The sequence below is a fragment of the Mustela erminea genome, chromosome 1 (genome assembly GCF_009829155.1).
Source record: "Mustela erminea isolate mMusErm1 chromosome 1, mMusErm1.Pri, whole genome shotgun sequence".
Taxonomy (NCBI): domain Eukaryota; kingdom Metazoa; phylum Chordata; class Mammalia; order Carnivora; family Mustelidae; genus Mustela; species Mustela erminea.
Genome location: NC_045614.1, coordinates 94,565,187 through 94,587,627, shown reverse-complemented (window position 1 = coordinate 94,587,627; position 22,441 = coordinate 94,565,187).

The following is a 22,441-nucleotide window of genomic DNA, read 5'->3' as shown; positions in this document are numbered from 1 at the left end:
GGAGCATGGGTAGTGGCTGGGGGTGCTGGAATGCAAGTTATTCACCAAAGGGAAATTCACTCGCTCGTATTGGGGTATTACTTTCCAACTGGTCGCCTCTGGTGGCTCCCTCCCCCTTTTGTTTATCTTCCAATATCATTCCTCCGTTCCCACTCCGCTTTACCTGCCCACTGGCGTCTTCTGCCCCTGTAGAGATCCAGATGTGTATAATTCTGATCTCAGGCTGATTTCATGGGTGTTCGGAGTTCTTTGGTAGGTAATCAGCTCACTTTGGGGTACCGGCTGAAAAGGCGCCTCCTCCTACTCCCCCGCCATCTTGTCCCCCCACCAAAGGGAAATTCAGAGGAGCAAACTACCACACATCTTAACTCAGTCCTAACCAGCATTCCCAGATTAATCTTCCCCCAAACACCTGTTCCATTATCCCACACACTTGCTCAATCCTCTCTTGGATTCAATGAGGCATTGAACAACTTCTCTCAAACCCACCCAGTGGATAAAATGTGGAATAAATGTTACATTTAGGGAAGAAGCTGTCCTGCTATGTGTGTTACATGCTATTCATTGATCACATCTGAGAATGACAACCAACCAGGCAATCAGAGGACAGTCAGAATGGGGAGGGATCTCAAAACCAACTCTTGTCTGAGTGCCCAAACTGTCCTTCATATCTTTATCCCTAGTCACAGTCTGCAGTGTGTTGGGCCTATAAATATTTGATGGATGAATGGATGGATGAGTTAAAGTGGGAGCATTGGATGAAGGATTCTTTTTTTTTTTTTTGTACAGTATGTTAGTCACCAAATAGTACATCATTAGTTTTGATGTAGTGTTCCATGATTCACTGTTTATGTACAACTCCCAGTGCTCCATGCAATACGTGCCCTCCTTAATACCCACCACCAGGCCAACCCATCCCCTGACCCCCTCCCTTCTAAAACCCTCAGTTTGTTTCTCAGAGTCCACAGTCTCTCATGGTTCGTTTCCCCCTCACTTTTCCCTTCCTTCTCCTAATGTCCTTTACTTGTGGAACATAAGGAATAGCACGGATGAAGGATTCGTAGAGCACTGGTTCTCAAATTTAAGCGTTAATTAGAAGCACCTAGAGGACTTGTTAAACCACAGATTTCAGGGACCTGATGCCCTAGGTGAGGGAAGGAAGGCTGAGAATTTGCATTTCTACCAAGTTTCCGGGCAATGCTGACATTGTAAATCAGGAGCCACACTTTTAGAAACTCTGACCCAGAGAAGAAAAGATCAAGGGAAGACATACTATCATTCAAATATCTGAATAACTGCTGTGACCCAGAGAAAGCTGACTTGTTCTGCACGGCTTCAAGCTTTGAAAAGTTACCTGGGGGTAGATTTTGATTCAATATTAAAACATGTTTTCTAATAATTAGAGTTAACAATGTATAACAATGGAATGGTTCTCCCGGCCCTATCCTGCTTCTTTTCCTGCCTTCCCTTAACTTCCCCCCTACTACCTTACTCTTGTTTCAGTAACAAGTTTACAGCCCTAGCTGTGAAGATCTCGCATTTCCACAATCCAGAAATGTCCCTCTCTCAGGAACCAAATGTCAGCAATTTTCTGAATACAATCTTATGAGAGGAGAGAAAGAATCAGGCTCTAAAATGTCCATTTGTCTCATTTTGTGCTATAATATTATGATGAGTCTTGGCTCAGATAAGCAAAGCAATCTACATTTGGCCATTTCTATATGTTTATCCCATACTGCTAATTTCTAATAAAAAATCAAATCCCATTTTAACATGACACCATTTTGTTTCCCTGTGGAATTATACACACATTCATGACAATTTTGCTTTTGAACAGTGTGCCACACAGGAAATGCTGATAACACAATTTCTTAACACACACCAAGTACACAGGTTACACAAAAGCAGATTCTATTTTAGCTTTTTTGAGAGGCTGTTTAAAAGTTAAGTTCCCCTTAATGAAACAGCAAGAAAAGGGGCTTTGCTTTTCTCCTCTCAGCATCCCAGCTTTCCTCTCTTTGTGAGCTTATGATGTTTTCCTTCTTCCTCGTGTTATCTGAGTTTCCTGCTCATCTCAACTTGATGACATGTTGCTGAGACAACTAAGTCGCTAACCTTCTTAACTTGGCTTTTGTTATGTGCTTGCGTGTGTTTAGGAGGGATATTTTCATTTCTCTTAGAACACTCTGTGTCTGCTCTGAGGAGGGCTATTAGACCTGAAGGCGGAGAACAAGGGAGTCTTTTTAAGTGCTTGCTATTCAAATCGCCTTTTTACTTCCTTTAAGCCCATCATCTGTACAGGGTAGGGCACTGGTAGAGGCTTCCTTTGCTGCCTACGGTCAGGATTAATTTACTCGGAGATGCCCTGTGCATTCCCGCCCAGACTCCTTTAGGGGAAGGGAAGGTCTGAAGACAAGCAGCACACAAAGTGGCCATCGCCCCAGTTCCTTTATTTTCTCTTTCATCCCCTTGCCAAAAGTGGGGAGGCAGCTTAACGTTAAAATAACCACTCTATTTGGTTATCAGATAAAATAAGATTGGACATAAGCAAAATCCTCACTGCTCTACCTCCACACTAAGCTGTGTTCAATACTAAAAGAACCCTTTGTTTGTTTGCCTAGGCTCCTTCCTTCCCCCACACGACCCTGGGCTGCTCTCCTTGAGGTCCCAAAATCTGTCTTTTCTACCTTTGCCCCCCTGGAGTGAGTTAATCTTGCCCCCTCACCTAGAGAGTGCGTAACAGAGAGCTCCTCCTGGTACAGAAGTAAATGGATAGGAACAGCAGATCCCAGAAAGTCATTTCTCAAGACACAATTACTTAAAGGTAGTTTTCAAAATTAAAGTTTAACTCTGTTGATACAAACTCACCTCACTAAATTTAAAGTGAGATGCTGAAAGAATATTGAGTTTAGAAACAATGTTTAACCCATCTTCCAAAATACCTTACTTGCCTAAATCTTTCACTTTTCAAGCAGACTGTGACTTTATTCACTTGTTTATTTTATGATTGTAATTTCAGATGTCACCTTCACCGATGTCACCAGATATCCAGTCTCTGGAGTTTTCTTTCCCACATCCAGAAGACGTCTAGCAGTGGCTTCTAGGACAATGCTCACAGCCCCCTCTGGCTCGTTTCCTCCCCCTGCTGAACTCTCAATGTCTGTCTGCTCATCCCCCTATCTCCCAGCATAGGTCTCTTATCTAAACTTCCAGTTGATTTAAAGGCAGAGCATAGGTCCTTTATCTTTGCTTCCCCAAGTCAAGCACCAAGACTGGTGGTATATACAGAAGACTTACAGAAGTTCAGGCTTGGGGTCTGCTAGATTGCAGCGTATACAAGAAACACTTTTCACTCCATTGCTTCCCAGAAACAATTACATGACCCACCCTGGAACCCTAAGGTATTCCAGCCCTCTGTATGCACTCAGGGAAGGGCAGGAGAGAATGGAAGATTGTCTTTTGAACAACTAAAGAAGATCTTAAGTCCCTACAAAGAGCTGAGTTTTCTGGGAAGGAAAAGGAATTGTGATTTCCAAGATCTAGAACCTAGAGCACTTCAACACTATTTGTGAAATAAATTCAAGAATGGGGTAGAATGCAGTAGTGACATAAGAGCCATTTTTCTGCCTGACAATAAAAAAAAATTTTTTTTTAATAAAAATAAAATACCACTCTGGTCCTGGGGAAAAGACCCTGGATGAAGAAGGGCCCCCAGAAGAAAATGGAACCAGGGCCACACTTTCCAGAGCGGGTCTGGGAGAGACTTCCAGAGGTTCTGCATTTGAAAGGCTACAGCATGACGATGGGAGCAACATTATAAGGTGGGAACACGGTTGCAGGGACCTCCTTCCAGGCAGAAGTACAATTCTAAATGAGGCAAGAGCTTCAGTTTATAGGCACTCCAAAATGTGCCCACTCCAGTTACAAACAACCAATCAATTGATAACCTTTTCATTGAAATAAAATTTATATAGCATAAATTCACCGTGTTAACCATTTTTATCAGATACTCTTGGCTACCTCCCTCTCCCAGATCCTTGTATGATCCCAAAGTAACTGAGATTCTTAGACACTAGGCACGAAAACACTGAGAGTAATTTCTATGTTATCAGTGCTCACTGCCCTAGTGAGAGCTACTGTATTCCTCAAGTAACCCTCTCCAAATACCCAGGATGATAAAGCTTTAACTTCTCCTTTGACATCACACCAGAACACACAACTCTGGCCTGACTCAGTCCACCCTTCTTCCTTTTCTACATTGTGCTTCAGTAACAAACAGCCTCTAAACTCAGCAGCTCCTCAAGGGAGTTTCTTCCAACGTGTGAGAAATCTCAGTTGATGTTGCTGATAGTTGGACCTTAATCAGAAAATATGTGAAAAACATAGTAGTCTCTACCTAGTCACTTTATTCTTCCCTATAGGTAAGTTTATTTCAATACTAGATTTTAAGTTGTTTGAAGGCAGGTATTCGAACGTGCCTGTTCCTCCTGTTTCCTTCACTTGACCCGGAGTGTGCTTAATTAATCAAAGAACCAGTGAATAAATGAATCTATCAGAGAACTGTGAACAGGTATGTGAGTTAATAGGCCTGAGACTTTACATTAAGCTTTCTTGTTAAATGGCAATTAAATGCATTGACATTCATTATAGCCTGAATATATTGAGAATCTAATTGCTCACATGTTGCCCATGCAATCTCTAGTTATTTCAATGACAACTTGATGTCTTTCTGACATACTTATTGTACCTGGATCAATGGCTATTTAACTGCTAATTGATCTTTTATTAACATATAATAACTCTTATTAAATCTAAATTAAAGTCTTAATTGAGACACTTTATCTGCAGTGTTTCAACATACAATCCTCGTAACATAATGGATAATCGACAGAAAAGCTCGTAACATATTATCTGTCACCTTTTTCATTGACCTCAGAACAGATTTTCAGCTTGAAGATTTTTTTCACTTCATTAAGGGCACTGAGAAGCAACTACACCCAGGAATGCAACAACAACATCAAATTTCTCAGTTTTCACACACAGAACTAGTTCCCCAGCCTCTGCTTTCCTCCTCACCCCTCAAATGAGGCCACTTGGCCACCAACAGCAATCAATGGACACTAGTCCTTTAAACACAGTCCTTTGGCCAGCACACAACCAAAGACACTGCAATAAGTAATGACATCCTTCCCTGTTCCCAAACTATCCTTTCCTTCACCCCAACCCCACCCCTAAACTGGCCGCCTCTTCTTACCATGTGATTCTGCCCAGTCAAAGGGATAGTCCTACCCTTTCATCTGCCACTTGGGCAACAGGTTATGTTGCTGAATCAGCCCAATTTTCTCCACATATTTACTCTTGGCTAGTCCCTGCAGTGATGTTCCTAAACTCTGCTGCCCCACTAGGACACAGGCAACTAGTCCTGAAAAGATACATTATCTGAGGTCAATCCTGACCTCAGCTATCAGTTCACACTTGTGCTGATCTGTACCCCACCTTGAGTCTTGGTTCTCTTAACTAGGTTTCTGGCTGATCACCTTGTCCATGGAGCATGGTTTTAGTATTTTATCTATTTCCCATTCCCTGAATAATGCCAGTCCTCTTCTGGTGTCTAGGACTTCATTAGCTGTAGTCACACTTCTCTGGTGCTCACAACATACCCACATTTTTAAGAGCCACTCATTTCTGGATTCCCTGCTGTTGTGGATACCAGATAGCCTACACAGCTTCTCTCCCCACATTATCCCGAACAAAAGCCTCTCTCCCACATGGCCCATAATGCTCAAGGAAAGCAAATAATTCCCGAACTCCAGTAATGAGCCTGAGAATCCAAAGAAAACCTCATCCTCCTCACTAGTGAATGGTTCAAGAATGAGCCAATGAGGATAGACTTGCTAGAATCTTCTAGAAAAATGCATCCTTGCTTTTCAGGGAGACCATCCCAAAAGGACACTCTCACACTTCCTCTGGACATTATCCTATCCATACATGATGCCATACACCTGTCCCAAAACAATGCTGGCATGCCGGAGAAGCAGAAAGAAGAAAAAACACAGAAATGCAGCCTAAACCATTGGATAAATCAACTCTGAACCCAGCCCTGCCTGTGGGGTTCCAGTTATATAATTGAATAAATTTCCTTTCTGTTTATGTCCATTGCACTGGAGTTTTCTCCAAATCTTTTAATTAAGGTATATACATTGTTTTTAGACATAATGCTTTTGCACACTTTATAGACTACAGTATAATGTAGACATAATGTTCATATCATCTGGGAAACCAATAAATTCATTTCCCTTGTTTTATTTTGATATTCATTCTATTGTGGTGGTCTGGAACAAAACCCATAATATCTCTGAGCCACCCCTATACTGTAATAAAAGCTATATGAGCCTGTCTCTCAAAACATCTTACTGTACTGTACTCACCCTTCTTCTTGTGATGATGTAAGATGACAAAATGCCCACGTGATGAGGTGAAGTGAGGAGAATGATTGGCATTGCAATGTCAGAAGGAGGACCATCTGCTTCCAGACCATGGTTGACTGTGGGTAACTGAAACCGCAGAAAGTGGAAACATAGATCAAGGGGACTACTCTAGTTATTATTTGCTTTTCTTTTTAGTCCATTATATTTTTCTATCCAGAGTAGAAACAGGTGTCATTAACGGGCTAGATTTAATTATGAAACAAACCAAGTGTTCTAGTTGTCACGGTATCCCCATCTGTGTTGTTAGCCTATCTTTCAGTGCCCGCTCCCCCACTCCTCCACCCATTTCCTAGCCCTATACTGCATTTTTGCCACTCCCAATGCAAGAAATAGTCCTGACCCTGTTCTCCATGGCACTATGTGTTTGCATGCCATTCTCCCAAAAAGTCTGCTCACTTCTTCTCTCATAAAGATTATAAATTTTTATTTTTATTAAGGTGCTCTTCTTTCAGTTAGTTAAGTGACCAGATGTACCTGCCTACTTTAAACATGTAAAAATCACTAGTCATAAAGGCTTTCATTTCCCAGCTCCCTCTCCTGTACCCCTCCTTGGAGTCACAACCACAGTCACAACCACAGGCACATCATCTATGCCAGGTCAGCTCCCATTTACTTTGAACAGCCAACCAGTTCACAAGCTTTTTGATAAATCTTTCCCTACTCTAAACTGGTTGGATGGTACTCTTTGGCTCCTATGGTACCCAACTTACTTACCACAAAATCCTCACAACAAGTATGGTACCCAAATTACTTAACCACAAAATCCTCACAACAATGGGTTGCACAACATTTTCATTCTCATGTCTAACTCCTTTCATTCAACTATGAGCTCCTCATAAAGAGAGACCCTAGATCATTTCTCTGTATGCCCAGAGACCACCACAGTGTCTGGCAGGCAAGAGCTCCTAATAGTTAAATGAATGTATGGGTAGATGGACTTTTGTATAAAAATGGAATAGTTGTTGTGGAAGCATATATTTTCTAATTCACTAATTCACTAATTATTTATTTGGCAACATGATCCAGATATAGAATAAGATTTCGTATTATTATATCATTTGTTAAGTAACTGCTCAATGAATATTGATAAATAGGTCAATGGAACAGGATAAAATGTCCTGCATACACAGACAATTAAATTTTGACAAAGATGCCAAAGTACTTCAACAGGGAAAGAAAGACTTTTCAACAACTGATGTTAGAACAATTGAATATATAGGAGAAAAAAATGAATCCAACTCCTACCTCACACTATACATTAAAACTAGAGTTTAAAAGTAAACATTTTCATGAAAGAAATTGAGGAAGACACAAAGAAATGGAAAAATGTTCCATGCTCCTGGATTGGAAGAATAAATATTGTGAAAATGTCTATGCTACCTAAAGCAATCTACACATTTAATGCAATTCCTATCAAAGTACCATCCATCTTTTTCAAAGAAATGGAACAAATAATGCTAAAATTTATATGGAACCGGAAAAGACCTCGAATAGCCAAAGGGATATTGAAAAAGAAAGCCAACGTTGGTGGCATCACAATTCCGGACTTCAAGCTCTATTACAAAGCTGTCGTCATCAAGACAGCATGGTACTGGCACAAAAACAGACACATAGATCAATGGAACAGAATAAAGAGCCCAGAAATAGACCCTCAACTCTACAGTCAACTAATCTTCGACAAAGCAGGAAAGAATGTCCAATGGAAAAAAGACAGCCTCTTCAATAAATGGTGCTGGGAAAATTGGACAGCCACATGCAGAAAAATGAAATTGGACCATTTCCTTACACCACACACAAAAATAGACTCAAAATGGATGAAGGACCTCAATGTGCGAAAGGAATCCATCAAAATCCTTGAGGAGAACACAGGCAGCAACCTCTTTGACCTCAACCGCAGCAACATCTTCCTAGGAACAATGCAAAAGGCAAGGGAAGCAAGGGCAAAAATGAACTATTGGGATTTCATCAAGATCAAAAGCTTTTGCACAGCAAAGGAAACAGTTAACAAAATCAAAAGACAACTGACAGAATGGGAGAAGATATTTGCAAATGACATATCAGATAAAGGACTAGTGTCCAGAATCTATAAAGAACTTAGCAAACTCAACACCCAAAGAACAAATAATCCAATCAAGAAATGGGCAGAGGACATGAACAGACATTTCTGCAAAGAAGACATCCAGATGGCCAACAGACACATGAAAAAGTGCTCCATATCACTCGGCATCAGGGAAATACAAATCAAAACCACAATGAGATATCACCTCACACCAGTCAGAATGGCTAAAATCAACAAGTCAGGAAATGACAGATGCTGGCGAGGATGAGGAGAAAGGGGAACCCTCCTACACTGTTGGTGGGAATGCAAGCTGGTGCAGCCACTCTGGAAAACAGCATGGAGGTTCCTCAAAATGTTGAAAATAGAACTGCCCTATGACCCAGCAATTGCACTATTGGGTATTTACCCTAAGGATACAAACGTAGTGATCCAAAGGGGCACATGCACCCGAATGTTTATAGCAGCAATATCCACAATAGCCAAACTATGGAAAGAACCTAGATGTCCATCAACAGATGAATGGATCAAGAAGATGTGGTATATATACACAATGGAATAGTATGCAGCCATCAAAAGAAATGAAATCTTGCCATTTGCGACAACATGGATGGAACTAGAGCGTATCATGATGAGCGAAATAAGTCAAGCAGAGAAAGACAACTATCATATGATCTCCCTGATATGAGGAAGTGGTGATGCAACATGGGGGCTTAAGTGGGTAGGAGAAGAATCAATGAAACAAGATGGGATTGGGAGGGAGACAAACCATAAGTGACTTTTAATCTCACAAAACAAACTGAGGGTTGCTGGGGGGAGGGGGTTTGGGAGAAGGGGGTGGGATTATGGACATTGGGGATGGTATGTGCTTTGGTGAGTGCTGTGAAGTGTGTAAACCTGGTGATTCACAGACCTGTACCCCTGAGGATAGAGTATTATGCCTCCATCAGAAAGGATGAATACCCAACTTTTGTAGCAACATGGACGGGACTGGAAGAGATTATGCTGAGTGAAATAAGTCAAGCAGAGAGAGTCAATTATCATATGGTTTCACTTATTTGTGGAGCATAACAAATAGCATGGAGGACATGGGGACTTAGAGTGGAGAAGGGAGTTGGGGGAAATTGGAAGGGGAGGTGAACCATGAGAGACTATGGACCTTGAAAAACAATCTGAGGGTTTTGAAGGGACGGGGGGTGGGAGGTTGGGGTACCAGGTGGTGGGTATTATAGAGGACACGGATTGCATGGAGCACGGGGTGTGGTGCAAAAATAATGAATACTGTTATGCTGGAAATAAAAAAAATAAAAATAAAAATAAAAGTAAACATTTAAACTACAAAATTAAAAAAAGGAAAAAACTTCTCATAACCTTAGGCAAGATACAAAATGCATTTGTCATAAAAGAAAAGATAGCTTGTCCCTCACCAAAATTTGTTAATTCACTCATCAAAGACACTATTAAGAAAATCAAAAAGGAGAGACGATTTTTAAAACTTCAAAACTATGCTGTTTTTTCCTACAGATACTTTTTCTAAGTAAATTTCAACTTTCACTCTCAGACTCAACAACCCTCCATTCTAACACTGTAAATCATAAATCCAAAACCCCATATCTTCCAGTCTCTCTCAAGACCCTTTTGGCTAAGGGCAACCATTTTCTTCTTCCTCTGACTTTGGAGATTAGAAGATGAAAGCAGAGTAGAAAGATGATCTCTGCCATTCTCTCTGACTTCTTAAAGTCATGTTTTTCTTTTTTCCAGTCAGGTAAAATGTAATATGTGGTAATTGTAGTTCTGCATTGTTACCTCCTCTAACTCATTTGATTGTTTCATCTCCTTTGCAGATTCCTATATGAAAACAAAATGATTCATACAGACAGCTCAAAATATTTTTTTTTTAGATTTTATTTGTTTATTTGACAGAGAGAGATCACAAGTAGGCAGAGAGAGAGAGGGAAGCAGGCTCCCTGCTGAGCAGAAAGCCCAATGCGGGACTCAATCCCAGGACCCTGATATAATGAATGAACCGAAGGCAGCGGCTCAACCCACTGAGCCACCCAGGTGCCCTCAAAATCATTTTTAACTAACTATGCTCATAAAATCTCTACATCTTAAGGGATACAGATGCTTCCTTTTGAATATTTAGTTTAAAAAATTCTGAGCATGAAAAAAACTGCTTTGCAACCAGAATCTTAAAACATATATCCTTAACATGGATGAAATTGAGTGTTTTTATTTTGAAAGTTGTAAGGATCAAAATAGACATCATGTGTGAAAATGCATTGTAAATTGTAATGAATAATGATGTGCCATTTCAGACTTCAACTTCCGCAACATGACACAGTAGATACCCACAGTTCTGTCATTCTAAAATACAACTAGATCCTGAATGAACTATAGCAAATACACTTTTTAGTTCACTGCTAGCCTGTGTAGAAACATAAGGAAACCTCAATGAGAAGGAAAAAGGACAGCAAGTTGAACTTAGTGCTGGAAACTTGGACAGTAAGTAAATACAAAAGGGTTTCCCTGATTGAAAATGTTCACATTACTAACTTTACATCTGCTATTGGAAAACTGAGTCGTGGCCCTCACTGGAATGCTGAATCTGTATTCCAGCCTTATTCCAGGACATTCAAAGGGGGTTAAACTGTTTTCAGTTTGGTAATTCTCCCTGGCTCACAGAAGATACAAGAAAAAAAATCCTTCATGAAAAAAAAATGTCCATATATTGGGCCCTCAGAAGTCTTACAGATTAGAGACAACAAAATGTAAGCTCACAATTAAAAAATTACAAAATTCACAAAAGGAACAAGCACATATAAGAATCAGCAGAAACCCAAAAACATAGTTGACACCCAAGTACTTTAAATATTCTCAAAAGTAGAATTTTTTTTAATTTATTTATTTTCAGCATAACAGTATCATTATTTTTTCACCATACCCAGTGCTCCATGCAATCCGTGCCCTCTATAATACCCAGCACCTGGTACCCCGACCTCCACCCCGCCCCCCGCCACTTCAAACCCCTCAGATTGTTTTTCAGAGTCCATAGTCTCTCATGATTCACCTCCACTTCCAATTTACCCCAACCCCCTTCTCTCTAACTCCCCATGTCCTCCACAAATAAGTGAAACCATATGATAATTTACTCTTTCTGCTTGACTTATTTCACTCAGCATAATCTCTTCGAGTCCCGTCCATGTTGCTACAAAAGTTGGGTATTCATCCTTTCTGATGGAGGCATAATACTCCATAGTGTATATGGACCACATCTTCCTTATCCATTCGTCCGTTGAAGGGCATCTTGGTTCTTTCCACAGTTTGGCAGCCGTGGCCATTGCTGCTATAAACATTGGGGTACAGATGGCCCTTCTTTTCACGACATCTGTATCTTTGGGGTAAATACCCAGGAGTGCAATTGCAGGGTCATAGGGAAGTTCTATTTTTAATTTCTTGAGGAATCTCCACACTGTTCTCCAAAGAGGCTGCACCAACTTGCATTCCCACCAACAGTGGAAGAAGGTTCCCCTTTCTCCACATCCTCTCCAACACATGTTGTTTCCTGTCTTGCTAATTTTGGCCATTCTAACTGGTATGAGGTGATATCTCAATGTGGGTTTAATTTGAATCTCCCTGATGGCTAGTGATGATGAACATTTTTTCATGTGTCTGATAGCCATTTGTATGTCTTGATTGGAGAAGTGTCTGTCCATATCTTCTGCCCATTTTTTGATATGATTGTCTGTTTTGTGTGTGTTGAGTTTGAGGAGTTCATTATAGATCCTGGATATCAACCTTTTGTCTGTACTGTCATTTGCAAATATCTTCTCCCATTCCGTGGGTTGCCTCTTTGTTTTTTTGACTGTTTCCTTTGCTGTGCAGAAGCTTTTGATCTTGATGAAGTCCCAAAAGTTCATCTTCGCTTTTGTTTCCTTTGCCTTTGGAGACATATCTTGAAAGAAGTTGCTGTGGCTGATATCAAAGAGATTACTGCCTATGTTCTCTTCTAGGATTCTGATGGATTCCTGTCTCACATTGAGGTCTTTTATCCATTTTGAGTTTATCTTTGTGTACGGTGTAAAAGAATGGTCAAGTTTCATTCTTCTACATATAGCTGTCCAGTTTTCCCAGCACCATTTATTGAAGAGACTGTCTTTTCCACTGTATATTTTTTCCTGTTTTGTTGAAGATTATTTGACCATAGAGTTGAGGGTCCATATCTGGGCTCTCTACTCTGTTCCACTGGTCTATGTGTCTGTTTTTATGCCAGTACCATGCTGGTCTTGGTGATCACAGCTTTGTAGTAAAGCTTGAAATCAGCTAACGTGATGCCCCAGTTTTATTTTTGTTTTTCAACATTTCCTTAGTGATTCAGGGTCTCTTCTGATTCCATACAAATTTTAGGATTATTTGCTCCAGCTCTTTGAAGAATACTGGTGGAATTTTGATCAGAATAGCATTAAAAGTATAGATTACTCTAGGCAGTATAGACATTTTAACAATGTTTATTCTTCCGATCCAAGAGCATGGAATGGTCTTCCACCTTTTTGTGTCTTCTTCAATTTCTTTCATGAGTGTTCCATAGTTCCTCGAGTACAGATCCTTTACCTCTTTGGTTAGGTTTATTCCCAGGTATCTTATGGTTCTTGGTGCTATAGTAAATGGAATTGATTCTCTAATTTCCCTTTCTGTATTTTCATTGTTAGTGTATAAGAAAGCCACTGATTTCTGTACATTGACTTTGTATCCTGCCACGTTGCTGAATTGCTGTATGAGTTCTAGTAGTTTGGGGGTGGAGTCTTTTGGGTTTTCCATATAAAGAATCATGTCATCTGCAAAGAGGGAGAGTTTGACTTCTTCATTACCAATTTGGATACCTTTTATTTCCCTTTGTTTTCTGATTGCTCTTGCTAGGACTTCTAATACTATGTTGAACAAGAGTGGTGAGAGTGGGCATCCTTTTCATGTTCCTGATCTCAACGGAAAGGACGCAAGCTTTTTCCCATTGAGGATGATATTTGCTGTGGGTCTTTCATAGATAGATTTGATGAAGTTCAGGAATGTTCCCTCTATCCCTATACTTTGAAGCAATTTAATCAGGAACAGATGCTGGATTCTGTCAAATGCTTTTTCTGCATCAATTGAGAGGACCATGTGGTTCTTCTCTCTTCTCTTATTAATTTGTTCTATCACATTGATTGATTTGCAAATGTTGAACCATCCTTGTAGCCCAGGGATGAATCCCACCTGGTCATGGTGGATAATCTTTTTAATGTGCTGTTGGATCCTGTTGGCTAGGATCTTGTTGAGAATCTTAGCATCCATATTCCTCAGTGATATTGGTTTGAAATTCTCCTTTTTGGTAGGGTCTTTGCCTGGTTTAGGGATCAGGGTAATGCTGGCTTCATAGAAAGAGTCAGGAAGTTTTCCTTCTGCTTCAATTTTTTGAAACAGCTTCAGAAGAATAGGAGTTATTTCTTCTTTGAAAGTTTGGTAGAATTCCCCAGGGAATCCATCAGGTCTGGGGCTCTTGTTTTTTGGGAGGTTTTTGATCACCACTTCAATCTCATTACTAGATATTGGTCTATTCAGGTTGTCAATTTCTTCCTGATTCAATTTTGGGAGTTTATAGTTTTCCAGGAATGCAACCATTCCATCTAGGTTGCTTAGCTGATTGGCATATAACTGTTGATAAACTTCTGATGATTGTTTCTACTTCCTTGGTGTTCGTTGTGATCTCTTTCTTTTCATTCATAATTTTATGTATTTGAGCTAGCAAAAGTAGAATTTGAAACAACTCTTATGAAATGATGGAAGAAATAAAAGGTAAAACTAAAAGGTATAAAAAATGACCTAATAGATTTTTAAAGGCCAATTTTATTATTTCAAGAATTAAAAATGTAATAATTGAAATTAAAATTTAATGGATATATTAAACATCAGGTTAGCCACATCTGAAAAAACAACAATGAACTGAAACATAGAGCTGAAAAAAATAGTCTTCAGTTATGGCACCAAAAAAGCAGATGAAAACATAAGACGTTAAAAGATATGGGCAAAACAGTAACAGGCACTCAATCGGAGTATACCAGAATGAAAGAATAGAGAGAATAGGGGGAAAGAAATATTGAAGAGAAAATAGCTGAGCATAATTCCTAATTACCCTTTAGAATTAGGAAGCATATCATATACTAAGCAGGATAAATAAAAATAAATCCGCTGAAACATAATGGTAAAACTTGGGCCACCAAAGACAAGAAGAAGATCTTGAAGGCATTCAAAGATCAGAAAAACAGGCCACCTACAAAAGACAGAAAATGGGGGGAGGAGTCAAGATGGCGGAGAAGTAGCAGGCTGAGACTACATCAGCTAGCAGGAGATCAGCTAGATAGCTTATCTAAAGATTGCAAACACCTGAAAATCCATCGGCAGATCGAAGAGAAGAAGAACAGCAATTCTGGAAACAGAAAAACAACCACTTTCTGAAAGGTAGGACCAGATGAGAAGTGAATCCAAAGCGACGGGAAGATAGACCCTGGGGGGAGGGTCCGGCTCCCGGCAAGTGGCGGAGCAACGGAGCACAAAATCGGGACTTTTAAAAGTCTGTTCCGATAAGGGACATTGCTCCAGAGGCTAAACCAGGTCGAAGCCCACGCGGGGTCAGTGTGGCCTCAGGACCAGCAGGGTCACAGAAGGATCAGGGGTGTCTGAGTGTCGCATAGCTTGCGGGTATTGGAACAGGAAAACCGACTACAGAGACAGAGCCGACAGTAAGATCACAGCTCGGGGTTAAATTGAACCGGTCGCAGGCTAGGTGGGCTCGGAGCGTGGCCAGAGGTCAGGCAGACGGGAGTTAATGGGCGCTGTTCTCTGAGGGCACACTGAGGAATGGGGCCCTGGACTCTAGGCTCCTCCGGGCCGGAGACCAGGAGGCCGCCATTTGTATTCCCGTCCTCCGGAACTCTATGGAAAGCGCTCAGGGAACAAAAGCTCCTGAAAGCAAACCCGAGCCCGGCCCCTGGTAAGGGCGGTGCAATTCCGCCTGGAGCAAAGACACTAGAGAATCACTACACCAGGCCCCTCCCCCAGAAGATCAACAAGAAATCCAGCCAAGACCAATTTCATCTACCAAGGAGTGCGGTTTCAATACCAAGGAGAGCAGCAGAATTCCAGAGGAGGAAAAAGCAAAACACGGAGCTCATGACTTTCTCCCTGTGATTTTTTTAGTCTTGCAGTTAATTTAAATTTTTTCTTTTTCATTGTTTTTCTCTTCTTCTGCTAAAACATTTTTTTAACTTTTACCCTTTTCTTTTTTAACGTTTTTAAACTAGTTTATCTAATATATATATTTTTTCTTTTTTATATTTTTCTTTGTTTTCTTTTTTTTAATTCTTTTTGTTTCTTTTTTTTTTTCTTTTTTTTCTTTCTTTCTTTTTGAACCTCTTTTTATCCCCTTTCTCCCCCCTCACAATTTGGGATCTCCTCTTATTTGGTTAAAGCATATTTTCCTAGGGTTCTTGCCACTCTTTTAGTATTTTACTTGCTCCTTCATATACTCTTATCTGGACAAAATGACAAGGCAGAAAAATTCACCACAAAAAAAAAGAACAAGAGGCAGTACTGAATGCTAGGGACCTAATCAATACAGATATTGGTAATATGTCAGATCTAGAGTTCAGAATAACAATTCTCAAGGTTCTAGCTGGGCTCGAAAAAGGCATGGAAGGTATTAGAGAAACCCTCTCCAGAGATATAAAAGCCCTTTCTGGAGAAATAAAAGAACTAAAATCTAACCAAGTTGAAATCAAAAAAGCTATTAATGAGGTGCAATAAAAAATGGAGGCTCTCACTGCTAGGATAAATGAGGCAGAAGAAAGAATTAGTGATATAGAAGACCAAAGGACAGAGAATAAAGAAGCTGAGCAAAAGAGGGACAAACAGCTACTGGACCACGAGGGGAGAATTCGAGAGATAAGTGACACCATAAGACGAAACAACATTAGAATAATTGGGATTCCAGAAGAAGAAGAAAGAGAGAAGGGAGCAGAAGGTATACTGGAGAGAATTATTGGGGAGAATTTCCCCAATATGGCAAAGGGAACAAGCATCAAAATTCAGGAGGTTCAGAGAACGCCCCTCAAAATCAATAAGAATAGGCCCACATCCCGTCACCTAATAGTAAAAATTACAAGTCTCAGTGACAAAGAGAAAATCCTGAAAGCAGTCGGGGAAAAGAAGTCTGTAACATACAATGGTAAAAATATTAGATTGGGAGCTGACTTATCCACAGAGACCTGGCAGGCCAGAAAGAGCTGGCATGATATTTTCAGAGCACTAAACGAGAAAAACATGCAGCCAAGAATGCTATATCCAGCTAGGCTATCATTGAAAATAGAAGGAGAGATTAAAAGCTTCCAGGACAAACAAAAACTGAAAGAATTTGCAAACACCAAACCAGCCCTACAGGAAATATTGAAAGGGGTCCTGTAAGCAAAGAGAGAGCCTACAAGTGGTATATCAGAAAGGAACAGAGACCGTATACAGTAACAGTCACCTTACAGGCAATACAATGGCACTAAATTCATATCTCTCAATAGTTACCCTGAATATTAATGGGCTAAATGCCCCTGTCAAAAGACACAGGGTATCAGAATGGATAAAAAAACAAAACCCATCTATATGTTGCCTACAAGAAACTCATTTTAAGCCTGAAGACACCTCCAGATTTAAAGTGAGGGGGTGGAAAAGAATTTACCATGCTAATGGACATCAGAAGAAAGCAGGAGTGGCAATCCTTATATCAGATCAATTAGATTTTAAGCCAAAGACTATAATAAGAGATGAGGAAGGACATTATATCATACTCAAAGGATCTGTCCAACAAGAAGATCTAACAATTATAAATATTTATGACCCCAAAGTGGGAGCAGCAAACTACATAAACCAATTAATAACAAAATCAAAGAAACACATCAACAATAATACAATAATAGTAGGGGACTTTAACACTCCCCTCACGGAAATGGACAGATCATCCAAGCAAAAAATCAGCAAGGAAATAAAGGCCTAAAACAACACACTGGACCAGATGGACATCACAGATATATTCAGAACATTTCATCCCAAAGCAACAGAATACATATTCTTCTCTAGTGCACATGAAACATTCTCCAGAATAGATCACATTCTCGGTCCTAAGTCAGGACTCAACCGGTATCAAAAGATTGGGATCATTCCCTGCATATTTTCAGACCACAATGCTCTGAAGCTAGAACTCAACCACAAGAGGAAGTTTGGAAAGAACCCAAATACATGGAGAATAAACAGCATCCTTCTAAAGAATGAATGGGTAAACCGGGAAATTAAAGAAGAATTGAAAAAAATCATGGAAACAAATGATAATGAAAATACAACCGTTCAAAATCTGTGGGACACAACAAAGGCAGTCCTGAGAAGAAAATACATAGCGGTACAAGCCTTTCTCAAGAAACAAGAAAGGTCTCAGGTACACAACCTAACCCTACACCTAAAGGAGCTGGAGAAAGAACAAGAAAGAAACCCTAAGCCCAGCAGGAGGAGAGAAATCATAAAGATCAGAGCAGAAATCAATGAAATAGAAACCAAAAAAACAATAGAACAAATCAACGAAACTAGGAGCTGGTTCTTTGAAAGAATTAATAAAATTGATAAACCCCTGGCCAGACTTATCAAAAAGAAAAGAGAAAGGACCCAAATAAATAAAATCATGAATGAAAGAGGAGAGATCACAACTAACACCAAAGAAATACAAACAATTATAACAACATACTATGAGCAACTCTACGCCAACAAATTTGACAATCTGGAAGAAATGGATGCATTCCTAGAAACATATAAACTACCATAACTGAAACAGGAAGAAATAGAAAGCCTTAAGAGACACATAACCAGTAAGGAGATTGAAACAGTCATTAAAATCTCCAAACAAAAGCCCAGGGCCAGATGGCTTCCTGGGGGAATTCTACCAAACATTTAAAGAAGAACTAATTCCTATTCTCCTGAAACTGTTCCAAAAAATAGAAATGGAAGGGAAACTTCCAAACTCATTTTATGGGGCCAGCATCACCTTGACCCCAAAACCAGACAAGGATCCCATCAAAAAAGAGAGCTATAGACCAATATCCTTGATGAACACAGATGCGAAAATTCTCACCAAAATACTAGCCAATAGGATTCAACAGTACATTAAAAGGATTATTCACCACGACCATAAAAGGATTATTCCAGGGCTGCAAGGTTGGTTCAACATCCGCAAATCAGTCGATGTGATACAACACATCAATAAAAGAAAGGACAAGAACCATATGATACTCTCAATAGATGCTGAAAAAGCATTTGACAAAGTACAGCATCCCTTCCTGATCAAAACTCTTCAAAGTGTAGGGATAAAGGGCACATACCTCAATATCATCAAAGCCATCTATGAAAAACCAACCGCAAATATCATTCTCAATGGAGAAAAACTGAAAACTTCTCCGCTAAGGTCAGGAACACGGCAGGGATGTCCATTATCACCACTGCTATTCAACATAGTACTAGAAGTCCTAGCCGCAGCAATCAGACAACAAAAGGAAATTAAAGGCATCCAAATTGGCAAAGAAGAAGTCAAATTATCACTCTTCGCAGATGATATGATACTATATGTGGAAAACCCAAAAGACTCCACTCCAAAACTGCTAGAACTTATACAGGAATTCAGTAAAGTGTCAGGATATAAAATCAATGCACAGAAATCAGTTGCATTTCTCTACACCAACAACAAGACAGAAGAAAGAGAAATTAAGGAGTTAATCCCATTTACAATTGCACCCAAAACCATAAGATACCTAGGAATAAACCTAACCAAAGAGGCACAGAATCTATACTCAGAAAACTATAAAGTACTCACGAAAGAAATTGAGGAAGACACAAAGAAATGGAAAAATGTTCCATGCTCCTGGATTGGAAGAATAAATATTATGAAAATGTCTATGCTACCTAAAGCAATCTACACATTTAATGCAATTCCTATCAATTCCCATCCATCTTTTTCAAAGAAATGGAACAAATAATTCTAAAATTTATATGGAACCAGAAAAGACCTTGAATAGCCAAAGGGATATTGAAAAAGAAAGCCAAAGTTGGTGGCATCACAATTCCAGACTTCAAGCTCTATTACAAAACTGTCATCATCAAGACAGCATGGTACTGGCACAAAAACAGACACATAGATCAATGGAACAGAATAGAGAGCCCAGAAATAGACCCTCAACTCTACAGTCAACTAATCTTCGACAAAGCAGGAAAGAATGTCCAATGGAAAAAAGACAGCCTCTTCAATAAATGGTGTTGGGAAAATTGGACAGCCACATGCAGAAAAATGAAATTGGACCATTTCCTTACACCACACACAAAAATAGACTCAAAATGGATGAAGGACCTCAATGTGCAAAAGGAATCCATCAAAATCCTTGAGGAGAACACAGGCAGCAACCTCTTCGACCTCAGCCGCAGCAACATCTTCCTAGGAACATCACCAAAGGCAAGGGAAGCAAGGGCAAAAATGAAGTATTGGGATTTCATCAAGATCAAAAGCTTTTGCATAGCAAAGGAAACAGTTAACAAAATCAAAAGACAACTGACAGAATGGGAGAAGATATTTGCAAATGACATATCAGATAAAGGACTAGTGTCCAACATCTATAAGGAACTTAGCAAACTTAACATCCAAAGAACAAATAATCCAATCAAGAAATGGGCAGAGGACATGAACAGACATTTCTGCAAAGAAGACATCCAGATGGCCAACAGACACATGAAAAAGTGCTCCACATCACTCGGCATCAGGGAAATACAAATCAAAACCACAGTGAGATATCACCTCACACCAGTCAGAATAGCTAAAATTAACAAGTCAGGAAATGACAGATGCTGGCGAGGATGCGGAGAAAGGGGAACCCTCCTACACTGTTGGTGGGAATGCAAGCTGGTGCAACCACTCTGGCAAACAGCATGGAGGTTCCTCAAAATGTTGAAAATAGAACTGCCCTATGACCCAGCAATTGCACTACTGGGTATTTACCCTAAAGATACAAACGTAGTGATCCAAAGGGGCACGTGCACCCGAATGTTTATAGCAGCAATATCCACAATAGCCAAACTATGGAAAGAACCTAGATGTCCATCAACAGATGAATGGATCAAGAAGATGTGGTATATATACACAATGGGATACTATGCAGCCATCAAAAGAAATGAAATCTTGCCATTTGCGACAACATGGATGGAACTAGAGCATATCATGATGAGCGAAATAAGTCAAGCAGAGAAAGACAACTATCATATGATCTCCCTGATATGAGGAAGTGGTGATGCAACATGGGGGCTTAAGTGGGTAGGAGAAGAATCAATGAAACAAGATGGGATTGGGAGGGAGACAAACCATAAGTGACTTTTAATCTCACAAAACAAACTGAGGGTTGCTGGGGAGAGGGGGGTTGGGAGAAGGGGGGTGGGGTTATGGACATTGGGGATGGTATGTGCTTTGGTGAGTGCTGTGAAGTGTGTAAACCTGGCGATTCACAGACCTGTACCCCTGGGGATAAAAATATATGTTTATAAAAAATTAAAAATAAAAGACAGAAAATGGACAATACTGATCTCCTAACTGCAACAATGAAACCTTGAAATTAGTGGAATAACGTCATCAAAGTACTGAGAGAAGATGACTGTCAACCCGGAGTTACGCACAGCAAAGCTATTACTCACATAAACAAAGGCTGAGGGTGTACCACTAAGAGAATTCCAGTAAAGAACTTCTAAAATACGTACTTTAGGTCTCAAATGGTATTTTATCGAGGGTATGCATTCTCAGTGAGGTTATATCACCTTGTGGGGAGAGGAAATGTGTTCTTAGCAGGCAAAAAAACAAAACAATTTTACTCTATTTATGTATAAAGCACGGTAAATCTCAAACAAATATACAGTAATACCTATGGTATTAAAATTAATTGGGGACACCTGGGTGGCTCAGTGGGTTGAAGCCTCTGCTTTCGGCTCAGGTCATGGTCCCAGAGTCCTGGGATTGAGCCCCATATCGGGCTCTCTGCTCAGCAGGGAGCCTACTTCCTCCTCTCTCTCTGCCTGCTTCTCTGCCTACTTGTGATCTCTGTCTGTCAAATAAATAAATAAAATCTTTAAAAAAAATTAATTGGAGGAGGGAGACAGAGCTATAAGAACAAAAAATCTCAAAAGGCTCCTTGGGGTGGGGGCAATAATGAAAAGAAGGTTGAGAATTCAGTTTTAGAATTAGTAGGAGAATTTCTTAAGGGAGCTTGACTTTTAAGATCAATATATAAAAATCAGTTGTATTTCAATATACTACCACAAGAAATTAGAAAATGTAATTCAAAAAAACAATTTATAATAGTAACAAATAATATAAAATAAGAATAAGTCTAATCAAATATATGTAAAGACTTGAAGGAGAAGTGTACAAAACTTGACTGAAAGTCATTAAAACAAGCTAGGAAAAAGATTGAGAGATACACCATGTTTGCATTTAAGAAAGCATGGAGGACATGGGGACTTAGAGTGGAGAAGGGAGTTGGGGGAAATTGGAAGGGGAGGTGAACCATGAGAGACTATGGACTCTGAAAAACAATCTGAGGGTTTTGAAGGGACGGGGGGTGGGAGGTTGGGGTACCAGGTGGTGGGTATTATAGAGGGCACGGATTGCATGGAGCACGGGGTGTGATGCAAAAATAATGAATACTGTTATGCTGGAAATAAAAAAAAATAATAATAAATAAATTAAATATTAAAAAAAAAAAAAAAAGAAAGCTCAAAATCTTAATGTTAATTAACTCCAAAAAGA